This window comes from Anas acuta, chromosome 16 (genome assembly GCF_963932015.1).
Source record: "Anas acuta chromosome 16, bAnaAcu1.1, whole genome shotgun sequence".
Classification (NCBI taxonomy): domain Eukaryota; kingdom Metazoa; phylum Chordata; class Aves; order Anseriformes; family Anatidae; genus Anas; species Anas acuta.
Genome location: NC_088994.1, coordinates 3,080,546 through 3,108,084, shown reverse-complemented (window position 1 = coordinate 3,108,084; position 27,539 = coordinate 3,080,546). Strand labels below are relative to the sequence as shown.

Here is a 27,539-nt window from a genome sequence, read left to right as displayed (position 1 = left end):
CCTACAGCCTGAGTGTTCTAGCTCATCCTGCAAAGTCAGTATGTACTTATAGTTTTTGTAGCCCTGCTGGAGGGAAGTTTGGTGGGCAGGTGCCCCTGATTATGCTGATAGGCACACCAGTACCCAGCACCATCCTGTGGCTCCATATTACCCTGTCACCTTGTAAATTCACTGCACCCACAGGCCCTGGGAAGACAGGTGACAGACATCCTCATTTCACGACCAGTACAATGGAGGCCCGAGGTTCACTTTCTCTTTTTTTATCCTGATCTCTATCAAGTGATCCAGCAGGACATGTCCTGGAGACTTGTCCCATATCCTCCACAACCCCTAGGGGCCATTTCCATATGAGCTCACGTTTGCTCCTGTTGCAGGTTCATTGCTGTTATTGTTCTAATGCTCCCCATAGGGTTACATTAATTTGCCCCTCCTTTTCTGTCCTTCCCAGGGAAAGGGGTCAGGGAATTACATTAGCAAAAGCTCTTCCTTTTCTTGACAGGTACTTTTTGTTATCTATTTATGTTCTTTCCCAGCCTACTCCTGCCTGCCTTAAAAGAGCTTCCAACAGATCTCATGCTGTTTCCAAGTCCACACATCCTAAGGCTAGACACAGACACACTCCTGGGGTTAGGCTATCAAACTAAAGCTGTTTTAAATGCAGCCAGGTTACAGTTTGTAGCCTGTCTGGCTCTTATTTAAAAAACCACAAACAGAAGCTTTCAGCCCCAAATATATTTCCGTACTTTCATTGGACTTGGTACTCCCCTTGCTTTTGAAGCTTGCATATAGGATAGTGACCATTCACTGCTGCAGGAGCTACATCTAATTGATAAGAGCAACAAAGCTGGTGAAGCAACTAGAAAACACCAAGTATGAGGAGCAGCTGAGGGAATCAGGGCTGTTTAGTCTGGAAAAGAGGGGGCTGAAGGGAGAGCTCCTTGCTCTCTACAACCATCTGGCAGGAAGTACCAGTCTCTTTTCTCAAGTGACAAGGGACAGGATGTGAGGAAATGGCCTCAAGTTGGGCCTGGGAAGGTTTAGATGGGTATTAAGAAGAATTTCTTCACAGAGAAGATGGTAAAGCATTGTGATGGGATGCCCAGGATGACAGTGGTTGAGTCCCCATCCCTAAAGGTATTTAAGAGGCATGTGGATACAGCACTAAGGGACATCATTTAGTGGGTGGACTTCGTTGGTCACGCTGATGGTTGTACTTGATGATTTTGAAGACATTTTCCAACCCAAATGATTCTATGATTGTAATTTTTTTTTTTTTTTTTTTTTTTTTTTTTTTAACAACTACTGGGTTTCAGAAGCAGCCACACAGTGTTGGCTGGTCTCTCCTGGTCACTAATGGCTAAACTGGCTGCCTGACCTTGGAGAGGATGCTGTTTAATACATGTTTTTGTTTAAAGAACTTAGTTGCTGGGCCAAGGCTTTTGTTTTGGATCAGCTAAGAAATAGCGTTTCTTCTCTGAAAGTCTGAATATTTGACATATCAGAAAATACCAGTTATAGGTGATATTTTCACATTCTTGCTTGTTCTTTCCTCTTCCATTTTCATAGTAACCTAATAATAACCAGTGTTCCAGGATTCATTCATGTAAATGCTTCCAGTTCCTCAAAACAGAAATGATGCTCTTTAGATCCCAGTTTTCTGTAATTTTTTTTTTTTCCTTTTAAGAGTTCTTACTAATCCCTTCTGCACCCTACTTTGCAGCTTTCAGCACCCAACAGAACATATCACAACAGTAAGGACCTAAGCATAGTTTGGAGGGGAAAGTCTATTCCAAACTTGTTATACATGATATAGCTTCTCTCTGGTGTAATGTCTGCCTTTCCATTGTATCATGATGCTGTAGGGGATCAGAAACAGCTTGTGAACAATTGATTGCTGCAATGGTTCACAAGCTGGATCCAAACCCACAGCATCTGTGGGCTCTGCTGCCTGCCACTTCTTTTCTGCAGAACTGTTATGTGGCCATTTGTTCCCTGGTCCTTGATTTGAAAAATTGATTATTCCTGCTCCACATCAAGCATCCTTCACACAGCTATACTCTTTCACAGGAAGCCATTGTCAGAGCTGCTTTTTTTTTTTTTTTTTTTTTATTCCCTCAAGTAGTTTTACAGATTAGTAGTTTCATTCAAAAGTTGTTTCTCCATGCTCACACAAGTGTCATGTATTTTAAGCCAACACATACAACAGTGCTGCTTCAGAATAGCCACAAGGGCTTTTTTTTTTTTGTCTTGTCAACAGCTTGTTTGATGGTTGGAGAAACTGGTAGAAACATTACTCTCCCGCTCATCCTCTTTTTTCCTCCTGATGGTTAGGTGCTGCACTGGCTGATTACAGTCAGTCTTCTTCCTCAAATTCACACTGAAGTGAAATACTTCAAGACTACCTGATGAAAAAATCTGGAAATGAGCTAACCTCTGTACTAAGGCAGTGCAACATTAACATCTTTTCCCCTGCTTACAACTCCCTGGAGGTCTTTCTAGACCAGAAAAATGGGAAATGGTAATAAAAACAACATTCAATTAAAGTCACAAAAATACCTCTTACCAGCTGGAAAGGACTCTTGGCTAGGTCAAGAACATTTACAAGTGGTGGTTCTCAGACATGCTTTAATGTCAAATACCACTATGGGTACTCACGTGCATCAGCAGAGGATAACAGTTTTCAGCTCAGATGAGCTGTTGACAGCCCCCACACATTTCATGAGTCATTTGACAAGTCCATCCCCAGAATGACAGCAACCTGCCCCATCTAAAACACAAGAACTCGAACATCACCAGGTAACTGCACCACCACCCTAGCCTCAGCAACAAGTTTGCCAATTCCAGGCTTAGCTGTTGACATAGATCTGCTATTAGTGAAGATCTAAGGTAGACTTTCATGCAAGTTGTCTTTTGATGTGCAAGTTCTGAAACCACAAGGTATAACATTCTGGTCACGCTATACCTGCATAACAAGGCAATCTCTGCACTCAGTGCTGCAGGGCTTGTTCCAGAATGAGCACACAGCTATTAAATTCTGCATTGCTTATCTCCTCTGCCACATACATTCATTCTGGTCTCACTGGCAGAACATGCTATGTCAGCACTTCTTCCACTCTGTCTTACAAGTTGGATCTCTCCCCTTTCTCTCTAAGATGATATGTAGCAACCAACAGGTCCTGGTGGTTTCTGGCAATTAAATTAACTGATATAGAAGCTAAAAATGCACCCCTACAGATGCTGGGAAAGGCCAGCAAAGTTCTTCCACATTACACTGTGACTGAACATACTGATCATTAAAGAACCAATAAATACAGCAAAAATTAGAACAGAGGTATAGCCTAATATAGTACCAACTACAGCCCTGAGTGACCTATACCTACTGAGGCCAGGCAAGCCAACAGTTTCCTCTGTGGTAGAAACAAATCCCAAGTGCAGACACCTAATTCCACAAGTGGTGAACACAACTGGCTCCAATAACTTCCAGATCGCAGGTCAACATCTGCTATTCTTTTGTCTCCATCTGGTGCACAGATGGAGATAGCTGTGCCTGCACTTGGGAGGGCCTGAGAGCTCTAGCTCCAAGTTCAAAGTCAGACTTGCAAAAATATCATTTGCACCTTTTATTTGAAACAGCTTCATCCTTAGAAGAACAGCAAAGCAGTGTGGACAATATTAGCACTAACAGACCTGGACCAGTAAGACTGATCGTTTACACATACGCATTGAGTTGCTTTATGCCATGCTGTCTTTAAAAAAAATGGCTACACCACATAAGGATTTTATTATTTGTTTTTAATCATTAAAAAATGAGAAATAATATAACAATTCACTTTACTTCCACCTATCCAGTAATCAAGTAACTTAGACCCAGCAACAGCGTTTATGCTTCCAGCTTAGAAAGTTTTACCATCCCCAGGCCAACCTCTCTGTGCAGTCAGGTGAGAGCAGCTTCTCTGTGGCAGCCCTTTTTCCATCCTCTGTTTAGAAAAAATCCATGCTTTGCAGCCCCCAGATATCTAAGCCTATTTAAAAAAAAAAAAAAAAAAAGTGTCTCCCTGATCAAACTTAATGCAGCTTCTATCTGATGCAATTTCAGAGAGCATTTTCAAACACCTAATTAAGTTACTTACAGTGCCTGAACTGGAGACCCCAGGACACTGCTTATCCGTTCCTGTTTAACTGCCACATCCTTTGTACAGTTGCTGATTTCCATTTGCCCATGCTTTATGTATGTCCTGCATGCTTTCTTTCTAGACATGCAGTTTTGCATCTGGTTTTACTAAGTCAGATTTATTGGTTGAATGGGTACAGGTTTTCAGGCAATCCTGATTTGTGGCACTTCTTTATTTCTTTCAGCTTTTTGTCTTTGCAAGACATCCTGGTGAGCTGCATGGAGCTTATGGGCAGAGCTGATCCCAATGCCCATCAGCACAATCAAAGGGACACTTCAGATAATTTGCTATTGCAAAACACCCACTCTGAGAATGAAACATATCAGTGCCAAGAAGCCCCAGGCTGCCATGCTGGACCATACTGTTGGATCTAAACATTCCTTTACCATGTCCATTCAAGTTCCCACTTGTACTCCTGCTAGTCCCCATCAGGAATGCAGACGCTGAACATTCAAGAACCCCTACAGAAAGATAGGCAAGGATAAGTTGGTTTGCTCTCCACTTAATTTGCCCCTCTCCACACATATGCTGTCAGACTCATCTTTTTTGCAGTTTTGATGCAAAGTTTTAGTCCAAGCCCATCATCCAAGCCAAAGAACCATCCTTGTCAGTATACAAAGATGATTTGCTCATCACAACCATTGCTTTGGTTCACATGGCTGATGGCTGTGTTTCTGAATCTGATCTAGAGACAGTGGCTCTGTTTCCATCTTGGAACAATTCAGACAAGCTGTGTGTGTCCATGGGCAAGGAAAAAAATCTAGCCAGTGAGGAAGAAATCCCATGGACACAATGCATGGAACTGGGCCCCTGAACCTTTTTTGTATCAGACTTTAGTAAAATATACATCTAGAGCCTGTTCCTGCCATAGGAAAGCACAATCCTGCCTCTTCTGAACAGGGATTAAGGAATTTGTCAAACCACATCCCTGGTTGCATGTAGTTCACAGAGGTGTCATGATACAGTCAAACAGGAGCACAATGAGCTGTAGTTTACAGTTCCAAAATATGAAGCTTGAATTTTGACCCTGGAAGCACACATGTGAAAAGATAACTCACCCCCTCCAGCTGCAACCCAAGCAGCTGTGGGTAGGTGGTTACTCAGCATCATGGCCAGAGCTGGCAGACCCATGTAGAAGGGCTTTGTCTGAGGATCAGCCAGTACATCTCATCTTTGATCTTTTGAGGAGACTTTGACCCCAAAGTGTACTGCTTACACTGTTTCTCTAAGGGCAAGAGATGTTCCCTGGTGCTTGGAAGAACAGAGTAAATGCACAAGTCTGAGTTATGCAAGGCATTCTCCCAGATTACTGTTCTTCTACACTACAGAAAAAGAATAGAAGTACAAAGTCAGGCACAAAATGAAGCCCTATCCCTAAAGTCACACTCACCATCATTTCTCAAGCATGCTTTCTGTACAATCTCTTCCTTTCTTCTGTTCTCCTTAATACCAACACAGCTTGGCGTCTAGTTATAATACTACCTAAAATTAGAACAAAACCAAATGTTAGTACTGAGAGTGGGCTGCTCCCCTCCTTCCTTCATGTAGGCATGGCAGTTACCTTGCTCCCTGCCTTCCCCCTCACCATGCTATCAAGAGCACAAGTCGCTCCAGCAGCAGCAACCAGAAAATTAAAAATTGATTCTGGAACAGACTTGTGAAATATTCCTTCTCATGCTGAAATCCCTCCAGATTTCCAAACATCTTTCAGCAAATAGATGTTTCAAGGTATACACCTTCCATGTAGAAAGGTTTAAGCTGCATCTAATCAGGCCTGACTACTTTGGATTTAAATTCTCCAGACAGAAATTGGTACTAGACAAAAAGTACCAAATTTGGTACTAGACAAAAAGTACCAAATTTCATTTTAAAAGTTTTTGTTTGTTTTCCCTTGGCCTGAGTGACTAATTCATCTTTCTTTACTTAACTACTTTTTGTCAGGTAGAAGTGTCTTAGGACAGTTACCAGCCACCACAGATATTCACATTTTTCCTTTGAAACAGACAGCAGAAAATCTCCTGGATTTATAATCAAAGATTATCAATAAAAAGCTGAAGACTCTCAAAACATCTGTATGAACCAGAATATATAAAATATAATAATTTCATTGGACAACATTCAATGTAAGAACATTTACACCTTCTGAAAAGAGGTTGAATTTCACTCAGTGGGGAGGTTTTGACAGTGGTCAAAAGTTTTGGCCCACAAACTATATTTGGAGAACTTCTACTACAGGGAAAACTATTAGAGTTTATCATTAACACATCTGAAAGGGTAAGAATATGTGTCCATTAAATCTATAGATTATATTTTTGCTAATCACAAGTTGATAAAATTCCGTTAAGTAACAGTTTTCAAAAAATAGTTTTTCTCCATCAACACTGGTTCAGAACAGCAAATCCATAGGCATGTTTACTAAATAGGAATCAAACTAGAAGTTTGTTTTAATAATTTCTTTTACCATACTTCCTCAGTATTAATAATTTTAGTTCATCATTCTACAGTTACTGGAAGTCAAAATATTTATCTTTCAGTAACCACAGTCTCTCCAATTAGTTATTTAAGACTGGAATTTGGGCATGTAATCTTGGAAAGCCTGAGTTATCTTAAACTTTCATCTTAATGTTTACGTTCTGGATGGAGTTGCATTCCTATGTTAACATATTCATCTTCTTTATCTATTTTTGCATAGCTGCAGATGTTCTCTTTATGATGTAGTCTCAATAAATGTCTTGAAGTTATTTTACAGCAGCCTCCAAGCTGCAAAATGCAAGGCTGCATTTTGACTTCACTGGATCCTGCTCCAACACAGATGTTCTGCAGAGTGGAGGGTACAGCGGCCTCATCTGTACAGTGACACAGGCCATAGGGAAGCACTCATGGAGAGCAGGGATTCCCATCTGTGGATTTGGAGGCCATGCACTGAACAGACAACTGCTGCTGATTGCCCAGAGAGCTGGGCCTGTTTAGCCTGGAAAAGAGAAGAGGGGAGACCTCATCAGTGTGCATAAATATCTGAGGGGAGGGTGTCGGGAGGATGGAGCCAGCCTCTTTTCAGTTGTGCCCAGCAGCAGTACAAGAGGCAGCAGGCACAAGCTGAAGCACAGAAGGTTGCGGCTCAATATGAGGGGGCATTTCTTTACCAGGATAGTACGAGAGCACTGGGACAGGCTGCCCAGAGAGGTTGTGCAGTCTCCTTCTCTGGAGATACTCAACCCCAACCTGGATGCCATCCTACACAGTGTGCTGTGGGTGATCCTGCTTGGCAGGGGGGTTGGACTGGGTGATATTCAGAGGTCCCTTCCCACCTTGGCCATTCTGGGGTATATCTTAGGTCCTCACTCCTCATTCCTGCACCAGTTGCAGGTTTCAATGGCAACTGCAGGTCATTCAAATCTTCCTTTGCTGAATTTCTAAATTCCTCTTACATATCCTGTAGTATAAACATCTTGTGCTAGTTTGTTTTAAACAACTACATCCAAACAAGCTCTGAAAAGGAAAGCAGAACTAGTATTTTGACATACTCATGGTTTCTGGAACAGTCTGGAAGAGACTCATGTTTTCACAAGATCTCTCAGTAACCAGAAGACTCTAACTCTCCTTTACGTCCTCTAAATCTGCTCCTTCTTTTTAACTACACCACTAAAAGACCAAAGATGAGAACCAACAATTCTGGTATTCACATTGCACACAAAGGATTTTTTTTATTTTTTTTTTATTTTTATTTTTTAATGTATAGTCAAAGTTATTTTAAATAACATTTGTGATGAGTTAAGTGAAGACAGAGTCTCATTGGCTGTCTCCCAGAAGACCTCTCTTGCTTCAAAATTTGCCAAACTACAGAAAATAATAAGCCTAACAGAGGGTTTTGTATTGTCCTCCTTTATATTGTTGTATGAACGCAAGGCTTTAGGAGGACGTCTGTCCTGATCTGTCTTTGAGTCTTGGCAAATAGAAGATATTACTGACTTCCAAATATTGCATGCTCTTCGAAGGACACTGCTGCAGAGCATTGGAGAGACTTTGAAGTGGCTGTCACATTTGCAGCATCAGAAAACAACAATTGCTGCAGCTTTCCTACAGCATGTCTGTGCTATGATTATTACTTTGTTGGTCACTAAACATCAGTCTCTGGCATTTGTTGCTTCTATTAACTAGTATTCGATACATTGCCTATCTGAATTTGAGTAAGCAATATATGTTTCCTTCAGACTTAGCTTGACTTGTAGAACATGCTGAAATTTAAATGCTGTAACTGAAGATACACAGAATGTACTGTAATATATTAATTTTTAAGAGCTGAACAGAAAAATATGTAAATTCCTAATTAAACGGCAAACAGCTAAATATCATAATTAAAGAGCATTTTATGACTATAAATATAATGGGTTAGAGCCAAGCCTAATCATTTAATTATGTAAAAATTTACTTGATGAAAGAATTTTGTCTTTGATGAAAGAATTTCGTCTTTGTAAGATTCATATTTCATTTCATCTCTGTGCTCTTTAACTACCACAACTGTTTCCGTTCATGTTTTCTAAGTCAGATCAATTGACATTTCTCTGTCCAGACAACATGCTTCCTCCTTATTTAGGGTACCTTCTGCCTGGGCTGCAATTCTACTCTAGTCTGGGATTGAGAGTATTCTTTCTCTTACCACTCCTCTGCTTTTATTTATTTTTCCAATCCATACTTTAACCCTTTTATCATACCTGCCTTTACTTATCAGCCACACTGGAAACCTGAAAGTATTCATTCAGTTCTCAGGCCATATCCAGGTTACCTCCCATAGTTCTTTAACGTCAATACATTCTTGCCTTCATCTCTTTCCTTTTAAATAATCAAGCAATCTTTTTCTCATATGGAAGAGGATATTGTTTATAAGCTTTCTTTAGGCAACACTGTACCTACCCACTGCATACAGATAGATGCTGGCAGTTTGAGGCACGATGGCCATGCTTCTGAGCAGCTCTTCACCCAGGCCTCCTCTTCTTCCATGCAGAAGAGGGAATGACCCTGCCAGCACTTATCTGCCTCAGGCAGGCAATCCAATTTCTTGAAACCACAGTCTGAGGTGGCTTGGATCAGAAGACCTGCTGGTGACATTACACCTTATGAGTTCAGCTCGGGGAATTGGTACCAAGTCAGCAAAAAAGCAGCATCAGAGAGCTTGGAGCCCACAGTACCTTCAATTACTGCAGCTGCTTTTGTAGCAAGCCTGACTGCTGCTTCTTTACTGTACTGTCATATTTGTTGAAATATTACATTTTAATCTGTTGCTCAACTTACAGTAACAGAACAAAATAAGGATGAACCACGCATGCTTTCAAGAGGAGTTTCAAAATGACTGAAACATAAGACATCTAAGCCATCTTCTGCTACAGCTGCCATCCTGTCATTTAGTTCCATGTTCACATCAGAAAGCAACAACAATGGGACTGTCCCGGGGCAGAGACAAGCCAAGCCCTCACACCAGCAAGGCACAGTCCCACAGAATCTAACAGAACAACCAGAGCTACATACCGCTAACTGGAGCTATCAATAATCCAAGACAAGTCCAGCAATGGACCAGGCTCAGGGTCAACCCAGGAGGTCCAGTAATGAGCAAAAGCAAGCAGGGCTACACGTATCTGAAACCCTCCCAGGAGATACAGATGGGTACAACCTGCCTCCAAGATGAGGTAGAGGTGTCTGTCCAGCAGACCAGCTATCTGCAGCATCCCTTAAGGCCCATGCAGGAGAGCAGCCCTCTTTCAACACAACACAAGCAAACAATGAAAAGACAGCCTTGAGCTTAAATGGGGCTCAAGGGATCATGCAGAGGGCACATGGGTGGGAGCCTCAGGTGAGCCAGGGTAGGGCCTAAATTAAGCCCTAATTAGTGCACCCAGAGCCCTGACATTATGTATCTGTGCTCAAGGTGTGAAGCCCACAGACACCTTTTGCTGCTACAAACCCCTCCTTCAGTGTAGGCACATGTGCTAATATTCTCTGTGCTATTTTTGCTTAGCAAAGACTATAGGTTCAGTGTGGCTCCAGAGCTATTAAAGCTGTAATGAGATAGCATCACTATATCACTATCAAATTCCCATAATTAGGTCTAAATCTGCAGAATCCCTACTTTCCCATCTGTTCATACCACATACAAAGGAAACATACAGCAGCTGCAATGGAACAGCCAAGGTTTCCCAACCTCCAGCTGGAAGACTAGTGCTGAGGCTAGCTATAATCCGGTTCCCAGACAGACTCTGCACACTTACCTGGGACTAGCGATTTTGGAGGTATTATTAGTCTCCTTGGAGAAACAAGGAAGAATAGGGCACAGATTTATCCATAGAAAATTTTCATGAATTTTTATTTTAAAAAGGGGAAAAGTAGGACAGGGAGAGAAGTGCAAAATAGTCTTGGAAATAATACTGCAAGATAAAATGATGTGACTTAGCAGTATGCAGGGAGAGGGGCAGGGCAGGGGGACGCATGAAGAAAGAGCAGGCAGCTGCTCCAGTTACAGCCTTCCCATTATAGTTCCTTGTCCTGAGCTCCCAGCATTTGCACCCAAGACTATAACAATTCCATTTATTGCTTTTGATGTCCACAGATGGGATTGCTTGTCTTAAGCTAAAAATGAGTTGCCTGCAAACATAGAGATGGTATGAGAAAATACATTGCATTAACTGGCATCGTGGCATTGACCTTAGCAAAATTAGCTACATAAAAGAAAATAAAATCCTTAGCGTACACAACAAAACTTGAGGAAAACATGGGTGACTTTTTTCATTGTGTCAGATTTCACAAATAAGTAAGTGAATATAAATTCATAGTTCCTAAATAAATCTCAGCAGGTCATGGTTTGTATACTTTTGAATAAAATGGGATCTGCTTGAAATAATGATGAAGGAGGAAGGAAAAGACAGAGAGGCACCTTCTTATGGTTTTAAGCAACCTAGTCCTTGATTTTCTTTCATTTTTTTCTAAAAACACTCCCATTTATCAATTCCACTTCCACGTGGCCTATCAATGACATGCTTCCTGTGTTATTCTTGTAATTAATCTATAATGTACTTTCCAGCATTGGTGGAATTTGATGTTACCTTTGTCATTATATGACCTTACAAAAAATTGAGACAAAACAGAGATAGTTTTGTACAGTGTTGTGAATATTTATTTCCAGTTTAAGATAGCAGACTAACGAAAGTACAACAAAAGCAATATTTGAGAAAGGAAAAGGTAGTTCTTTTAAAAAGAATGATTTCTGAAGAAAGCTGCTTTCCAGAAATACAGAAGTTATGTCAGCCACCGGACAAACTGGTGTATTAGTGAGAATAAAAGGACATTGTTAGCTTGGTAGTCCATGACAGAAGTCAGGGAAGCAATCCAAGCAGAACCACAATTGATTGTAAAATGAATACACTGCCATTGCAAAAATTCATCTCAGAGCAAAGGGACATAGTAGATAGTTTAAAAAGAGACTTAAGATGATGTGTTACAGTCCTACATCTTCTCAGAGTAGGTAATACGTAACAGAATGAAGCCAACGGGTTTTATGTCTCAGGCCTTAGTGAAAAATGCAAAGTGTATCCACTGCAGTGGCCTCGAAGTATTAGTGAACTGGGACGAAGATATCTATAAGCTCCAGATGTCTTCCAAAAGAAAACAAGGACAAAAATTTAATATCTATCAATTTTAGACTTCTGACAGAGGAAAACACCCACAAAGAAACACATTGGCATAATTATGATAAGGTAAATAAGGAATGAATCAGGAATAAAATATGAATAAAACAAGAATTAAATTAGAAGAGTGGAGCAGCAATTTGGCACTGAAAACGTGTTGAAAACAATTGTATTTCACCTATGCTTAAAGAGTGACTGTGTTTTAAAATCCTTGAAATGGGCTTGGTATGGATCTGAGATAAGGTTCTGGCAAGTACTTCTGAGGATATTGTGGACAGATTGCCAGATAATATATTTTACAGCCCTTCTGTTCCCATTATTGTATTAATCCTCAGCCTCACCGCCCTCCAGGTCTTCTGCACTGTGATGAGAAAGAATGATTTAGTCCTAACCGGCATCAGCAATGCTACTAATTTATTCCATCTTTACTGTAGCTTTAGAAAAGTTTTGAGGAAAAACAAAACAAAACAAAAGTTTTATCTACAGTATTATAAGGTGAGAAAAAACATGTTCCAAAAGGCAAGAAGCTGGTCTGCAAGTTGCAAGATGTCCTTAATTTATAAGTAATTTACAAAAATTGCATAAGAAAAAAGTCAGATATAATTTTTCATTTCAGAGCATCATTTGTTTCCTTTGCTGCAGAAGTGAAATTATGATCTCCATATGGAGTGCTCCAAGTCCTCTGCAGTCGTTAAACCCTAGCAGTGATGGTCATATTGACCCTAATGCAACAGAGGCTGAGATCCACCAGCAGAAATAAATCATCATTTGCATTCCAGTTCATTCCATGTTATTTTGTTTACACTAAGGAAAGATTAATTGCTTGTTATTGTTCTTATATTATCTACCTGTATGCCTTCCCTTGTCTTATGACTGTCAAATATCAGGCAGGTAAGAATTCACAAAAAGTTTTCCTTAAGATAAAGCAGGGAAGAAGGTACTACAGATATCAGGGGTGCCTCCTTTCACACAGTGGAGTCAGGAAAAAATCCTGAATATGCCTAAGAAATAATATTTACAATTAACACTTTCATCGAGGTTATGCAATCAAATGCGAGAAGGAAGCTGAGTGAGTCCAGTGGCACAGCGTTTCTCTAAATATCAGTGAGAATAGTGAGTGCTAAAGCACCAATTTTCTTTCTGCCTTAAATGGTGTAAACTATATGTAAAAATGATGTGCCTAGCCTGACACCATAGAATCCCCGTGATTCTCTGTCCAAGACCATATTAATGCAAGTTTTTACTTGAAAATGGCAAAAACAGCTAGTCCTTGAGCTCAGGTCAAAGAGCTGAAAGAAAAGGCCTGCAGAAATTAGTTACGCCCCTTTGACTTCTTTCCTATATTTTTACAAAACCAGATTCAGTTTGAAGGAGACTGACACAGACTGAACAACTGAACCCATAAAAAAGACATCAGTTTACTTTCTGATAATGGCAGGACTAGACCCTGAAGCAGGTGAGAAAAGGAAAAAATACACACACACAAACAAAAAAATAAAAAATTAAAAAAAAAATAAAATAAAAATACAAACAGACATAAAGCTCTGAAATATCATGCCAGCCAAGTTATTATCAGGTATCATAAATAATGCTGTCTTTCTGCTCCAAACAAACAAACAAAAGTGGACTTATCTTATTTTGTAGAGTAAATCTGTATCTCGATTTTCAAGGGATGGGATATGAATCAGATTGACCTATGAATTTCACTGAAAATTAGAACCAGGAAAGAGATCCTAAACTACACTGCAATCAGTGACTACATCTGGAAAAGAAAAAAAAATATGTTAAGATGACTATACACTGGTGTATTTCCTTCTCAGATGAGTTACATTTTGGAGATAGCAATAAAAGCTTCTCAGACAGGGGATCAGAAAACTGATGGATTTGTGGTGGAGACAGTATTTTTGTCCTTTGTTGACTGTTTTGGGGTTGACTCTTTTTTTCTTTATTATGTTCGTATGTGTGCGCTTTTGTATGGAAGATGGTGCCAGATTTCCTCCTGGCTGAGAGGCTATAGCTTCTTAAAAGTGAAGGCTGTTCCAGTTACACTAGAGAGAATCCAGAGTCTTTGAGTTGAATGATTGGATCTGCTCTCTTCTCAGGTAGGAACAGAGCCTGTTGACTGTATTTCTCAAGTGTGTAACAAATCTTATTCCTATTCTTTCCTGTTCCTAAGAGTCCATTTATCTCAAAATCTTTTAGAGATATTACAAATTTTAGTGGAAGACAGAAGCTCTTGTTTGTTCAGGAAATTGTTTTGTGCTGTTCTGTATGTTTTCTTTTTCAGCCACAAATGTATGAAGACTTTTGGGAGAGGCTAATGGCTATTGTGTGATTAGAAGATACCCAATTCATGCGTATCATTTGTGAAGGCAACATTTTGAGTTAAAACAGACTGTTTTAATGGCTAACTGATCTTTTGAATGAGTTGCTGATAGCATCTATCATTTACGGAGACAATAACTTGTTTTGCAGATAGAAATCCATTAGCTTTGCTATTTAGCTAAGCCTATAAACAGAGGTGCCAGAAATCACCTTATATTTTGAGCTGGTGATGATAACACTAAGGTTTTTTTCCTTTCAATACCCGTGAATCTACTTGTACATAAAGAACCTCAGAAAACATTCAGAAAGTATTTAAATGTACTGATCTTTGGGTACCTATAGAGTTCAATATGACAGTTTCTGTTTACAAGGAATTTATTTTTCTGGAATTCTTTTCCAACAAGTACAATCTAAATTATCTTAGGTTATTAATGAATCAAATTTGAATCTGATTATTATTGGTAACATAAAGCAGAAGATAAATAAATTTCTATGATATGCATATGCAGCCACACAAAATTCCAACTGATGCTGCGCTGATACTCAATACCTTTTAACTTGAAATGCATGCTTCTGTTTTGTAATATATTTCTTCTTTTTTGCTTTCTGAATCATTCTCAATTAAGATTTTATTATCCACTTTTATTTCTGAGTAGAATGCACAGAATGTTTTACTGCTTTAAAATACAACGTGCTATTTTTCTGAGACTCTTGGATTTATTGTGTTTCTTTAACTACTGAAGTAGCAATAAAGAACAGTGGTTTTCTTCCTATTTTTATACTTACTCTTTAACTCACAGCTTTGTAAGGATACTTGGGAAATGATTTGATCAAATGATCTTTTACTGTGTTATTTTAATTACCAGTGAAACCTAAATGTTTCCAACATGCAGTATGTAGGGATCATCTGTTTTATTTATTTTATGTTATAAGTAGATGGTAATAAAACCTAGATAAAACAAAAACAATTGATATTAGATGTGCTAAAGAAACTTTGAAATACAAAAAGGACCTCTTTAAAACTAATGAATGGATTTTTCCGTATTTTGCTTTGCCTTTCTTTTTTTCTTAGTTTTCTCAATTAGTATTAATTTGGAATGTATCAAAAGATTAGAGAGGATAATGCAGCTCATTTCTTAAAGTTACCGCATTTTACAAACAGAACTTCCTTAAAGCCTTCTGCTAAGAAATGCTTCATTTTTCCTGGGAAGATAACTGCAGCAATAACATTATGTCCATTTACAAAGCTCTTTCGATATTTTTCTTAAGAACTGCTCAGTGACTTCACATTCTCAGTATATTGCAGGTATCAACAAGGAGATGAAAGTACATATCCATATCCATAGTGTTTTGTGGTTTTTTTTTTTTGTTTTTTTTTTAAATATTGCAGGGAAAATCCAATGACTGTCATTTAAGAGTATTTCAGTAACTGTTTTTCTCTATACGTACCTAGAATGTCTGATGTAGATCCTGCCTATTCTGATTCAATTTATTGCATTCCAATGTCATGGAGTTCCTTGATTGACAGTAGATTGTGAACTAAGTACCCAGTTCCAGAAGATTATTTAAAAAAAAAAAAAAGAAGCCCAAGAAGCGCCATCTTGTTAAAACTCTTATTACAGTTTTTTACTCTTAAAAGTATAATAATGCTCAAAGACTGAATATTAATGTTTTAATTGAAATGTATACTTATAGCAAACTTTATGCGTAATGTTCTTTTCATGATTTTACTAATGTGACAGATAGGTGCTAGCTGTGCATTTACAGATAGCTTTGGGTTATTAAAATGGCAAAATTAATTTCAAACATACTATAACAATTTTAACATTCTGATTTAAATTGTTGCTGGAGAGTTCTGAAACAAGAATTAAGGTGCAATTTAAACAGCTTTTCTGTCTCATTTGACATCTATTGAGATGTTTTAAATTCTATAACTAAGCACAGGTTAGTGCTTTCCTGGCTCTCGCATAATTTACTCTTTATTTGTTCTTGCTTTCTTTTCCAAAATATAAGTTGTACGTGATTAGCTTAACGCTGTCTTTCAATATGCCATATTTCTACCCCTTTAGTATATGAACTTTGTTGAAATACATTGTGCAGAGAAGTCTTCATGTTGAAGAAATGCAAGCTACAAGTTTAGGTCTTTTTCTCAATGTAAAAGTTAAAAAGCAGTCTGTCTAAGACTTATACAACTGTAGAAAATAACCTTGTTATTTTTGATAAGGCTGAGTCCTTTTTGAAACACGTAGTCAAAGTCTGAAACTTTAATTTAGTTTAGGAAAGAAAAAAGTACGTATCTGTTTAGAAGGCAAAAGCAGCCTTGCAGGTAAAATTGTTCTTGCCTCATTAGCTATGTTGCTTTTTCAGATTTTCCATAAAGTTGACAAAACAAAAGCTTTAATGATAGAGAAAGCTGTTTCTGCTCATGAAATAAAAACAAACAGACAATAAATTAAAAAAAAAAATAAAATCTAGATTCACATTCATACCAGGAACAAATTTTAACAACGTTAAACAAAGCTTAATATATAGTTAAGTACTGACAGAAATGGAGTTCTCACTGTCCTGTCAAAAAATATGAATATGAAATATAAACTTCTAACATATCCAAGTCAGAAAGGATCTTAAATAACCATTGCTTTTTAATAATGTGAAAATTAAATTCGTACATGTTTATCATAGTCATCTTTCTTAGAGTCATGCTTTCAATCTCCTATGTGGTATAACAGATTGTTTTCATATTTGGAAACTTCTAAACCTCATTTTCTAAGCAGCTAACATCCATAACTAACTCAATGTCTCGCTGAAACACGGAGAAGCCTCCCCACTAGGTTGGTGGGTTGAAGAACCTTTCTACAGAGTTTTTCATGTGGGACCACAGGTGTCAAAAGATATGTTGAAATGGTCCACGTCTTGCAAAACCTGATTTACGTGCTAAACTTTACACTCCAGATGGGATAATTGGCTTCAGTAAAGTGTTGTACAGTATTTAAACAAGGATTTTTATTATTATTGATAATTATATTGTATATAAATATTATTTTAATTATTTAAACAAGTAAAAATATCTTTGTAGGATCTAGGCTTGTCCACCATAAAACCAAAATCAACCCATTTTCAGTCATTCTGTAGGCAGAAGCCCAGCTTGACTCTTCCCTGTTCCCCCTCTCTCCCAGTCTCCATCCCCAGCCCATCAGCTTCGGCAAATGTTTAGCTTCAGGGTTGGGGTTTTGGTGTTGCTTGAGATTAGTACTTGAGAAGTGAACTTAGAATTTTCCTAGCACAGGTAAATGAGCAAACTCTGTTTACAGCAATGTTGGACACCATCTTATAGTAGCAGTTTATACAAGAACCCATTACTGCATTAATTGAAAGCAGGAGCAATCATTTTTTTAAGTGGCAAAATAAGTTTGAAAAGTATGCCCAAGGTGAAAATAAAAGACAAGAGAAATGTATTAAAGGAAGTAATTGTGGGATCCAAGAATGTGCACACCCTGTGAAAATCTATACCTGAACTTCCATTTAATGATGACATAAAAAATTTTCAGTCTAAACTTTCTGGGGAAAGAAAGAAGGAAAAAGATTCTGCAAAAATTTTCTTTTTTTTTTTTCTTCTCTCCTTTTTTTTTTTTTTTTTTTTTACAAGCTATACAAAATTCACTGAAGATGTTATTTTATGGAGACAAAATACACTAGCAGATTTGGCTAAAAGAAAGGAAAAGACAATGTCAAAATATAACACTTATGAATAACATTGCCTTTCAACATTTTCTTTATGAAATGTATTGACATCTTCATTCTGTGTGTACCTTAAACAAAAGTGCTAAAGAATCTAGGCAATAGAAAGGAATGTCAAGATGTGTTCATTTAACTAAAATTTATTTTGCAATTTTCCCTATTATATTAAATTTTTAAAAATATAAAAAATACAAAACCAGCATTTAACATATTTAATTTTTGAGGAAAGAGTCTGTGGTGCAAACACTTTGAGAAACTTTAATTTTATTTTCTATTTTGACATTAAATAGGATTTATGGATTTGTCCTGGATGTCTACTTTGATATAATTTTCTCATCATTTTAAATATTCTTGGAATAAGGATTTGTTGCAGAACTTCTGGTTAGAAAGCATTGCTCCCAATGGTATCTGAAGTTAGAAGGTCAACCTGCATCTCCTTTTGGGGAAGGGTTACGTTTGAACCATGCCTGAAGCACCTTAAATGTTTTTATTCTCCATGAGAAAACCTCAGTCCAAGAGCAAATGCCAACAATTTATCTGCAGTGAATAGCAAAGTCAAATAAAAAAATACTGGTCCTTAAGCACTGAGGCATGTTGAGATCTTGTACTTTGATTTAGTTGATCTGAACTGACACTATTATTAAGCCAAGGATCAAATTATGATAATTTCAATTGAGATAAAAGGTACTACCCTGCATCCAAGCCGGGAGAAAGGTTTGATGATCTGATTTATGGTAACCAGAACTTTTTAGGAGTCTCTTTTCTGTTCTAAGCAGGTTCTCTGGTCTATGCAATCAAAAACACAGATTTTAGCTAGTGGTTGAGATATAAATCTAGGCCTGCACTAATGTTACTTCATAATTTAACAGTCCTGGGTACAGAACTACGCCAAACAATAGAATAAGAGTACTGCAATTTATCATTAGAGCTTCTTTTGCCTGGAAATGATATAAACTGTGTCTGTAGAAGAGGACATGGGGATACAAACACACAATCTCAACACACACCAAGTTTGGTTAGTATGCTTTCGACCTTGATTTTTCTTACTGGAGGAGATGCATGCTGCCTCTAGTACATAGCAGGCCAGACGATGCAAAGAATAAATCACTCTCAACAGGTTGTGAACTACTAAGAAGTTTGTCTTTGGCTACAATGGCAGCAACACTTCTAGCAGTGAAAAAGACTGTCCATACCAGGTATAGATACATTCTTAACATTCAGTATATCTATCTATATTATATATTAAGACAAATGCAATGAGATTCATCCTTAGGCAACACAACAGAACACAACTCATGCTTTTTTTTTTTTTTTTTGCTTTTTGTTATTGGTAGGAAAAAAATAAAAAGAAAAAAAAACCAGTCATTGTAGGTTGACAAACTTTCACAGCTGAATAAACAATTTCTGAGCTTTTTTTTTTTTTTTTTTTTAAACAAAGCTTTCAATTAAAACAAACAAAGAAAGAAACAAACAAACATAGTGATTGATACCTGAAGGATGGGAGCCTGGATTTCTGTCTTGCCACTTATCATAAGAACAAATGTCATTTATCTCTCATGTGCAGTGGGAGTCAGGCAAGCACCTGATGCAGAGGCACCACTCATAAGCAGCTCCTTGTCAGCTCAAACAGGCAGCAGCAGGCTAGCAAAGATGCTGTTCTGGATTTTGCCCTGAGCTGTGTGTAGCAGCAGCTCAAACCATCAGTTCTGAAGAGCCAGTGTATTGCTACAAGCTGTATGCAGGAGTGAGGACTCCTGCAGAGCAAAATGAAGGGGAGGCTGGTGTGATTATGGAGCAGAAGACAATGAATATACACTAATAAAAAAAAGCAGTGAGCTAATAGAATATGGAGTTAAGATAGACCCAAGAATTTAGATAAGAGCCAACATAGTTTTTGCAGAGCAAAATCTTTCCCAGAAATACAAAAATGTTAAGGCGTAAAGAGGCAGAGATAAATATCAGCTGCTGATATACCACATATTTTTATTTTTATTTTTTAAATGTGACTTTCAACAGTGCCTTTATGAAGATGTTTAAAGAAACCATGCTGTCATGGAAAAAGAATTAACTGCAAGACTTTATGCTAGCTTTGTATCACCAGTTTAAAAGGCAGGAAAGAATGGTTAGTTTTCAGAAAGAAGTCCAAAGGGATTTATGGGATGCTCATAGCTGCCACATGATATCATTCCCTTTTCCAGGTTACTTAATACAAAGTGTGTTTTTAAGTACAGTTATTCAGAATAACCATGCACAGAGCAGAGGTTTTGCAACAAAGGTAAAAAAAAAAAATAATAATAATCAGTGAGAAGAAACAGATATGGAAAGTGAAGTCTGAGTCTGGAAAGAGTTTATGGAGTCATCAGAGTGACTTTCTAAATCAATTCTTAGAACCAAAACAATAAAGTCAGCACATTAGAAAGGAAAATTAAACAGGAAAAGAAGATCTGGCTGCATAAACCAATGAAGTACCCATGCTTGGATCTCTACATACAGTTATAAACATCAAAAAAGTCCACAAAGAGGCAAAAAACATTACTAGAGCTGGGGAACCACTTCCTATCCAAATAAAACTGTAACACAGGTTCTCAGAAGAGATGACGGAGGAACATGTAAGTGAAAGGCCTAAAACACAGTCAAGAATATTTATTGAATTCAGGAATTCAACTACGTAATCAGACAGCTGCTTTAGTAAAAGATACATAAAATAAGTAAGCAAGTTGTCAATCTCCTTTACACGGGACACTATTGAAGAAGTAAAAAAATAATGTACTTAATGCACTTTTGACCTATTATAGCAGTTCTTCAGAAAGGGGTATCATCTAATTTTCTCAGATCCAGAACAGTGTTTAAAGAAATAGTTTCCTTCTACTCTGGCAGCAGAACATTTGTGATAAAAACATTATTACACTTCCCCATACAAGTGCTTGTTTTACCCAGACAGCCCAAGCTGTGTCATGCTGATGGGGCATTGAATTCTTACATTTTTTGAAAAGAAATATTAGGTATGTAGAACAAATGAACATTAAAATCTGAATCACTACACAAAAGTAGAACTTCTGAAAATCATTCCCATTTGCTGCAGTTATAGAAATGCACAAGCAATTGTGCTCTCACCTTCTGGCGTGCCCAGTGGAAAAAGCACCAAGCAGGAGTCAGTTGTGACATTTCAGCTCTTAGTGCGTGCTTCATGCCATTTCAAACTGACCGTTCCCATTCATTACTGGGCAGATGACATCCTTGGCAGTCAGAGCCGCTTTGATTCCAGTGGTACCCTGTTAACTCTGAGGTTTCAGGCGTCACTTCCTCACTTTTCTGTAGACCCAACACAATTTATCTCAGCACTTTATTCCCTCCTCCATAAGGGTTTTTGATGCAATGCTGTATTCTTCTCAGTGTTGTCTTTTGGGTAAGCATACTAATATCTCGTGCCCATTGGCATATATTGCTGTAGGCAATGTAAGATAAAATAGTGCAAAAGATGGGATATTTTTAATTGATATTCTTTTATTTAGAGGCCTGGATGTATAGCACTTTTCCTGTGGCAAGCTAAAGTTCTCTAAAGTAATGACTCTGACTCCCCAAAGGAAAGCAACTCATGCTAATCTTTCAGCTGGGCCATTTGCAGTTGAAACATGGCCTGGGTCTGAAACTCATCCCATTGACCTAACCTGTCCAGGTCCTTCTGCAGGGCCTTCCCACACTCCAGCAGATCAACACTTCCCTCTAACTTGGTGTAAACTTACTGAGGGCGCACTCAATTCCCTCTTCCAAATCATCAATAAAGATATTAAAGAGGATGGGCCCCAACACCAACCCCTAGGGAACACTGCTCATGACCAATTGCCAGCTGGATTTCACTCCATTCACCACCACTCTGGGCCCAGCCATCCAGCCAGTTTTTATCCCAGCAAAAAGTGCACCTGTCAACAAAAATGACTGAGAATAACATTTTCTGCACTGGTCTTGGCACCAGTAGAGATGCTCACTCTCTTGTGTGTCTTTAGCAGCTGATTTAAATTGTAATGACTGCAATGGCTTACCCGAAGTGGTTGTTTCTGTTCTGTCTGCATCACATTTTAATTCTGAGAACAAAAGTTTGTGTGTGTGGTTTTTTTTTGTTTTTTTGTTTTTGTTTTTTATAGCCAGCTATTTTCTTAATGCTGCTTGTAAATAGTTATGCTAGAGTCTGTGTTGCTATAGTGCTTGTTATGAAACAATATATCCAATATTTAAATGTTTTGGCAGTAAACAGCTTTCTGCTAGCTCATTACTACCAACGGGAGCAGAACAGAACAGAACTCTGCAGATCCTTGGCACGTAACAGAAGTCACGTTTGTACAACCATGCAGGCACAACCCTTTACTGTATATCACCAAATACAGCTTTAATCTGAATTCAGAGGTTAGTAAGTATTTGAAGCAGTACAATTTTATAGTCCCATGCCATATAGAAATTGTTGAGCTAATATCTTTCTAATGCTGTATAAATGCCAACACTGTAGGACTGAACCTCCTGTTTGTCTGATTGTAAGGATGTAGGTACTCTGAATGGTAACACCTGTAACGTCACGTACTTATTTCTTGAGTAGAGCACTGACATGTCTTAGTCCAGTGTTTAGTTGTCCTACAAGGTCTCCATTGAGTGTCATTTGACTAGCATTACTAGTGATGCCAGAGGTATGTTCTATCATTAGGGTTGTTTTTTTGGATTCATCAAGCTTGCATTCTCTGCTCTAAGCATGCTAGTAGTCTATAGACCTCACTTTAGCCTTCACTTACGTTACACTCCCTCAGAGCTCACGCAGGCCAAGTTTTCATCCTACACAAGGTTTTCAGTACTGACTACTCGTACATAGTTTTCAAATCACACTAAACCAACAATCAAAACCAAACATGGGCTCACAGAGTACTGGCAGGGACAACAACAGAGGCTGCAGGTTGGAAGATGATCTTCATTTTCAGTTTATGCTGCAGATAGGCAGGAATGCTGAATGCTATTCACTGAAGTGCAGCAAGCAATGATACAGACAAAGGACTGCATCAGCTCATACAGTGGATCCTTCCCTCTTTTTAAGATCATTCGGGTACCCTCACCAGTCCAGTGCCAACAGAAAAACTCCAGAGATGCACAGACACTCCAAAATACCACTGCATAGCATTAATTCAGGTACTTAAAGACACCGAGATGTGTTAGAGTGAAGCGGTGGATGGATCTGTTGAGCCATTTGCTTTACCCAGTGAAGCAAAGACACTTAGTCACTAGGATCTACACTTCAGTAATTGAAGCGCTATCAGTAACATTAGTTTGTTTCAAGATTCAGTGTTATTCCCAACAGAGTTTTTGTTTCTTTCTTTGTTTTTCTTATTATTATTTCTTTTATAGATCTACAAGCCTTCACAGGCCAGTTACCAGGTGGCTTCTTCATTCAATCCTGCCATATAGGAGTGTCTCTAAGTACTGATATCAGTCTGCAGTCAGGACATTACTCATAATTTTTCCAGTTAAATTTAAGTAATTTCCATCTCATACTGTTTTGGATAACAAAATTGTTGAGTTTCTCTGCTTTCTTGATGAAGAAAACATTTTGTTCATTCTGAAGATGCAATGTAGTTAAAGAATAAAAAGCACGTGCTGCTCATTTCTCTACAAGTCCAGTTACAGTAGTTAGGTAAATGGCATGCAAAAATGCCCTTTGACACGTAAATTAGACACTCTAGAAAGCTAGTAAATATTTCTGTGGTTCAGTGGGAGGCGTAGTCTTCGCTTGTTTGGGGAAACACTAACACTCAAATCTATGCAAATAAGCAATGGTCTTTGGCCACAAAAGAACACTTGTTTTTGCTTCCAAACAAAAACTTGTCATTTATGGCTTTGTATGCACTGGATGGAAATTTGAAACATGCGGATAGGCTGTACTCACCAAGCAGTTCTGTTCTACACATTGGTATTTCAATGTTGAAGGACTATTGTACAACACTGCAGAAAAAGTGGATGTTGCACACAAAGGCTTTTCCTGAATCTCCCTGTCCTTCCCACCCACCAAAGATCTCACAGGACTGTGTTTTTGAGATGCTCTCCTGTGTCCTGCTCATACACGGAGACGATGTGAAGAAATGTATGCAAATGGAGGGGGGGGGAGGGAGGAAGGGTTGTTTATTTTTGTTTTCTTTTTTTTCCTAAAAGGGGAGGTTTGTGTGCTGAGGAGTGAATGTGGGAGTTTTTAGTGTTGAATAAAGCCCTTCTGCCCTCTTTCTTTTTTTTTTTTCCCCTTCATTTTTTGTCCTCTTTTGTTTTTATTTCTCTTTTTTTCTTCTTTCATTTATATGTGGGCATTTTCAAAACATCGCTCTTTTTGGGTGAAGGAGTCACCCCAATTCTTTTGGGGGAGCCCAGCTCCCTCCTGGCTCCCTGGCCAGCACAGAACTTTCCCCAGGCTCACCTGCTTGCACTGCTCTCAGCTTGTGGATGTTTCATACACCTTCCAGCTTGGGAACATCCTGGGCAGCAGCTTATGAAACATCTGTGTTAGTTTTAAAATACCACGTGCTAACTTATTGTCCTGGTTTTGGCTAGGATAGAGTTAATTTTCCTTGTAGTAGCTGGTATAGTGCTGTGTTTGGGACTTAGGATGAGAATAATGTTGATAACACACTCATGTTTTAATTGTCGCACAGCAGTGCTTACACTAAGCCAAGGACTTTTCAGCTTCTCACACTGCCCTGCCAGTGAGGAGGCTGGGGTGCACAAGGAGCTGGGAGGGGACAGATCCAGGACAGCTGACCCCAACTGGCTGAAGGGGTATTCCATGCCATATGGTATCCTGCTGAACAATTAATACGGGGGGGAGGGTACCACTGCTTGGGGATGGGATGGGCCCAACCAGACAGGTGGGTGGCAAGCAACTGCATTGTGCATCACTAGTTCTGTACACATTATTCTTATTACTATTATTATTTCTATTTCTTCTCTATCCTATTAAATTGTCTCTATCTCAACCCATAAGCTTTTAATTCTTTTTTTTCATGATTCTCACCCCCATCCCACTTGAGGGGTGGGGAGGGTGAGTGAAAGGCTGTGTGGTACTGAGCTGCCTGCCAGGTTAAGCCACAACTATAAAAGAATTTCTCACTAGCAGGGGTAGATCTGGGGCAATAACTTTGCCTGGCCACCCCTTCTGACATCCAAATCAGAGGTCTTGCTGCACTAGGGCAACTGCAGTTTGTATTTTGATGTTTCCTTAGAAAGTCTAAATCAATGTCTATATTAAAAAGAGGGAAATCTAAAAATACAACCAAAAAAATATAGCCCTCGATGACTCTAATAATAGTGCTGCAATCAGCACAGTGCAAAACTGCGTCTAGCTTTAACTGGTGTGAGCCCAAGGAGAGGTGCTGCAAGGACTTTTCTGTGAGGAGGAACCATCCCTTCTTCTGCCCCATCCCACTGAGCAACTCACCCTTTGTAGGCGTATCAGAAGTCTGCAATGAGTCAGGAAGCTGTCTTCCACACTCTGCAGGAACCTCCTAGGCTGCTTCCTCAGGGCTGTGTTGCATTTCCAGCACACATCTGGGAAGTTGAAGTCCCCCATGAGAACAAGCACTGGCGATTGAGCAACTTCCACCAGGAGCTTACAGAACACCTCTTCTGCCTCTTCATTGTAGCTTGGCGGTCTATTACAGACCCCCACCAGGATGTCTGCCTTGTTGGCCAACCCCCTGATCCTTAACCACAGGGACTCTACCTTACCATTCCCAACCCCGAGCTCAACAACATCAAAACACTCTCTAATATAGAACCATGTCACCTCCCCTCCTAAGTTGCCTGTCCCTCCTGAGGAGCTTGTAGCCATCCATCGCAGCACACCAGTTGTGGGAGCAGTCCCACCGCATTTCATTAATGGTGACTAGGTCATAGTTTAACTACCACAAAACAGCTTCCAGCTTCTCCTGTTTGTTGCCCATACGGTGTGCATTGGTGTAGGTGCATTTCAGTTGCACCATTGCCCTCACCCCCAAACCCTGTGAATGCTCCCCCAGTCTCACCTCTCTTAAGCCTCATTTCATCCCTTTCCCCCTTCCTACTTGATTTAAAGCCCTCTCAGTGGGTCTTGACAGCACCTGGGCTGGGATCTGTTTTCCCCTTTGAGACAGGTGGGACCCATCTGCAGCCATTAGGCCAGGTGGAAATGCAGTGATGGAAAAAATAAATAAAATAAAATAAAAAAATAAAAAGATACCCTTCTACTGATTCCCAACTACTTTCCATTTAGTTGCAGGTTTGAACCACTGGTCCCATGAAAAGATACCTTGGATAAACACACTAATCAAAATCTGAATTTCAGTGTTGCAGGTTCACATATTTAAAGTTAGCAGTGCTCTTTAATGTTATAATGCATAAGGACATTGATTGCAATCTAGTTAAATGGGATATAAAGGGCTGGCACTTCTTTTTCTGCTCACTCTGGGTCGTATGACTTCATTTTCCTTTTATACAATTTTTCCTTCATTTATTTCTTCATTTGAATAGAGGAAGGAATAAATGCCTTGCTGCTTAAGTAGCTGAATAACCAACTTTCTGGTTCATTTCTGAGTATACTTCCAACTCTTCTTTACCCCTGGATATCTGCAGTTTGTACCTCTGTCTTTCCTTGAGGAACTGGCAGCCTTCTCATCTTTTGCTTTTCCTTGCCATTTCTTTACCATGTCTGAATTGGCACACTTTCTGTATTTAGGTCCTAATGTTTACCATACACATTAGTACCAAGACTGGCGTTATCTGAACCAGGAGAGCAGCTACACAATATCGGCAGAAAGAAGTTGTCAGGCTTCCTGCACAAGAGCATCCATTGCATCCCACATCACTACTGCACACAACACGCGGTATGCCAGCCCCCAGGTAGGCAGCTGATATGACCACCACCTGTAAAAGCATGCCGCCACCATCTGCAGAGAGCATCCACCTGAAACACTGGAGGAGGATTTGGAACCGTCTCCGTGCTGCCGTCCTGAGCCGGGCAGGGTGTGCCGGCAGCAGCTGTCCAGTTCAGCACCATTGTGGCACCAGAGCAGCTGGGGTTGTACCCAAACAATTAAAACAAGAAGGCATGAAGAAGATGATGGATTATAAAATATATGACTGTTAAATCTATTAAAAAACAAACAAAAACAAAACAAAACAAAACAAAAAACAGCATCTAGTGGGTTTAGTTCTACTTTAGTCCATCTCCAGTTCTAGAGATGCAATAATGGGATTTAATGCAGATCAGAGATTCAGGCAGATGCTGATTAGTTTCTTCAAGACTAGAATATTCTGATCTGTGGAATGACAGAGAAAAACATAATGCCTTACCATCTAATTTAAACCATTTGATCTTCTTTTGGGGAAGAGATAGGAAGAGGAAGAAAGGGGAAAAGAAACTGTTCTTGCAGCCAGCATATCACAGACTAGAGTTCAGATTGCTAAGAAATGACTGTTAGGAGTATGCATTTCTTTGCACAGCACTGCAACCTCCGCAGCTTTGAGTCAACTACAGCAGAAGGTATCTTTTAGCTTCTTAAAGAAAAGCAAATGTATGAGAATCCGACATAGGCACTGACTGAAGGTAGATGAAACTGGCAATGACTCTGCAATT

At 39.0% G+C, this 27,539-nt stretch overlaps 1 protein-coding gene and 2 long non-coding RNA genes across 4 annotated transcripts in view; 1 reads left to right on the top strand and 2 right to left on the bottom strand.

The window, feature by feature from the left end:
* Window positions 1-1,303: 1,303 nt before the first annotated feature.
* LOC137865449 (uncharacterized) lies at window positions 1,304-10,026 on the bottom strand. Its single transcript, XR_011101899.1, has 3 exons — window positions 9,838-10,026; window positions 5,563-5,654; window positions 1,304-4,022 (listed from the first exon to the last, which is right to left on the bottom strand). It is a non-coding gene; the product is annotated as an uncharacterized lncRNA (long non-coding RNA).
* A 3,710-nt stretch (window positions 10,027-13,736) lies between these two features.
* The window catches only part of ASIP (agouti signaling protein), a 74,543-nt gene continuing 60,740 nt past the window's right edge, over window positions 13,737-27,539 (top strand). The window contains exon 1 of the mRNA XM_068700239.1: window positions 13,737-13,947. The gene's annotated coding sequence lies outside the window, so the exon portion shown is untranslated. The remainder of the gene's footprint in view (window positions 13,948-27,539) is intronic.
* Window positions 16,054-26,055, bottom strand: LOC137865622 (uncharacterized). Of its 2 annotated transcripts, XR_011102024.1 has the most exons (4): window positions 25,365-26,055; window positions 24,348-24,405; window positions 21,023-21,353; window positions 16,054-19,662 (listed from the first exon to the last, which is right to left on the bottom strand). It is a non-coding gene; the product is annotated as an uncharacterized lncRNA (long non-coding RNA). The 2 variants fall into 2 exon arrangements; XR_011102025.1 differs by lacking the exon at window positions 21,023-21,353 and having other exon boundaries at window positions 25,365-26,048.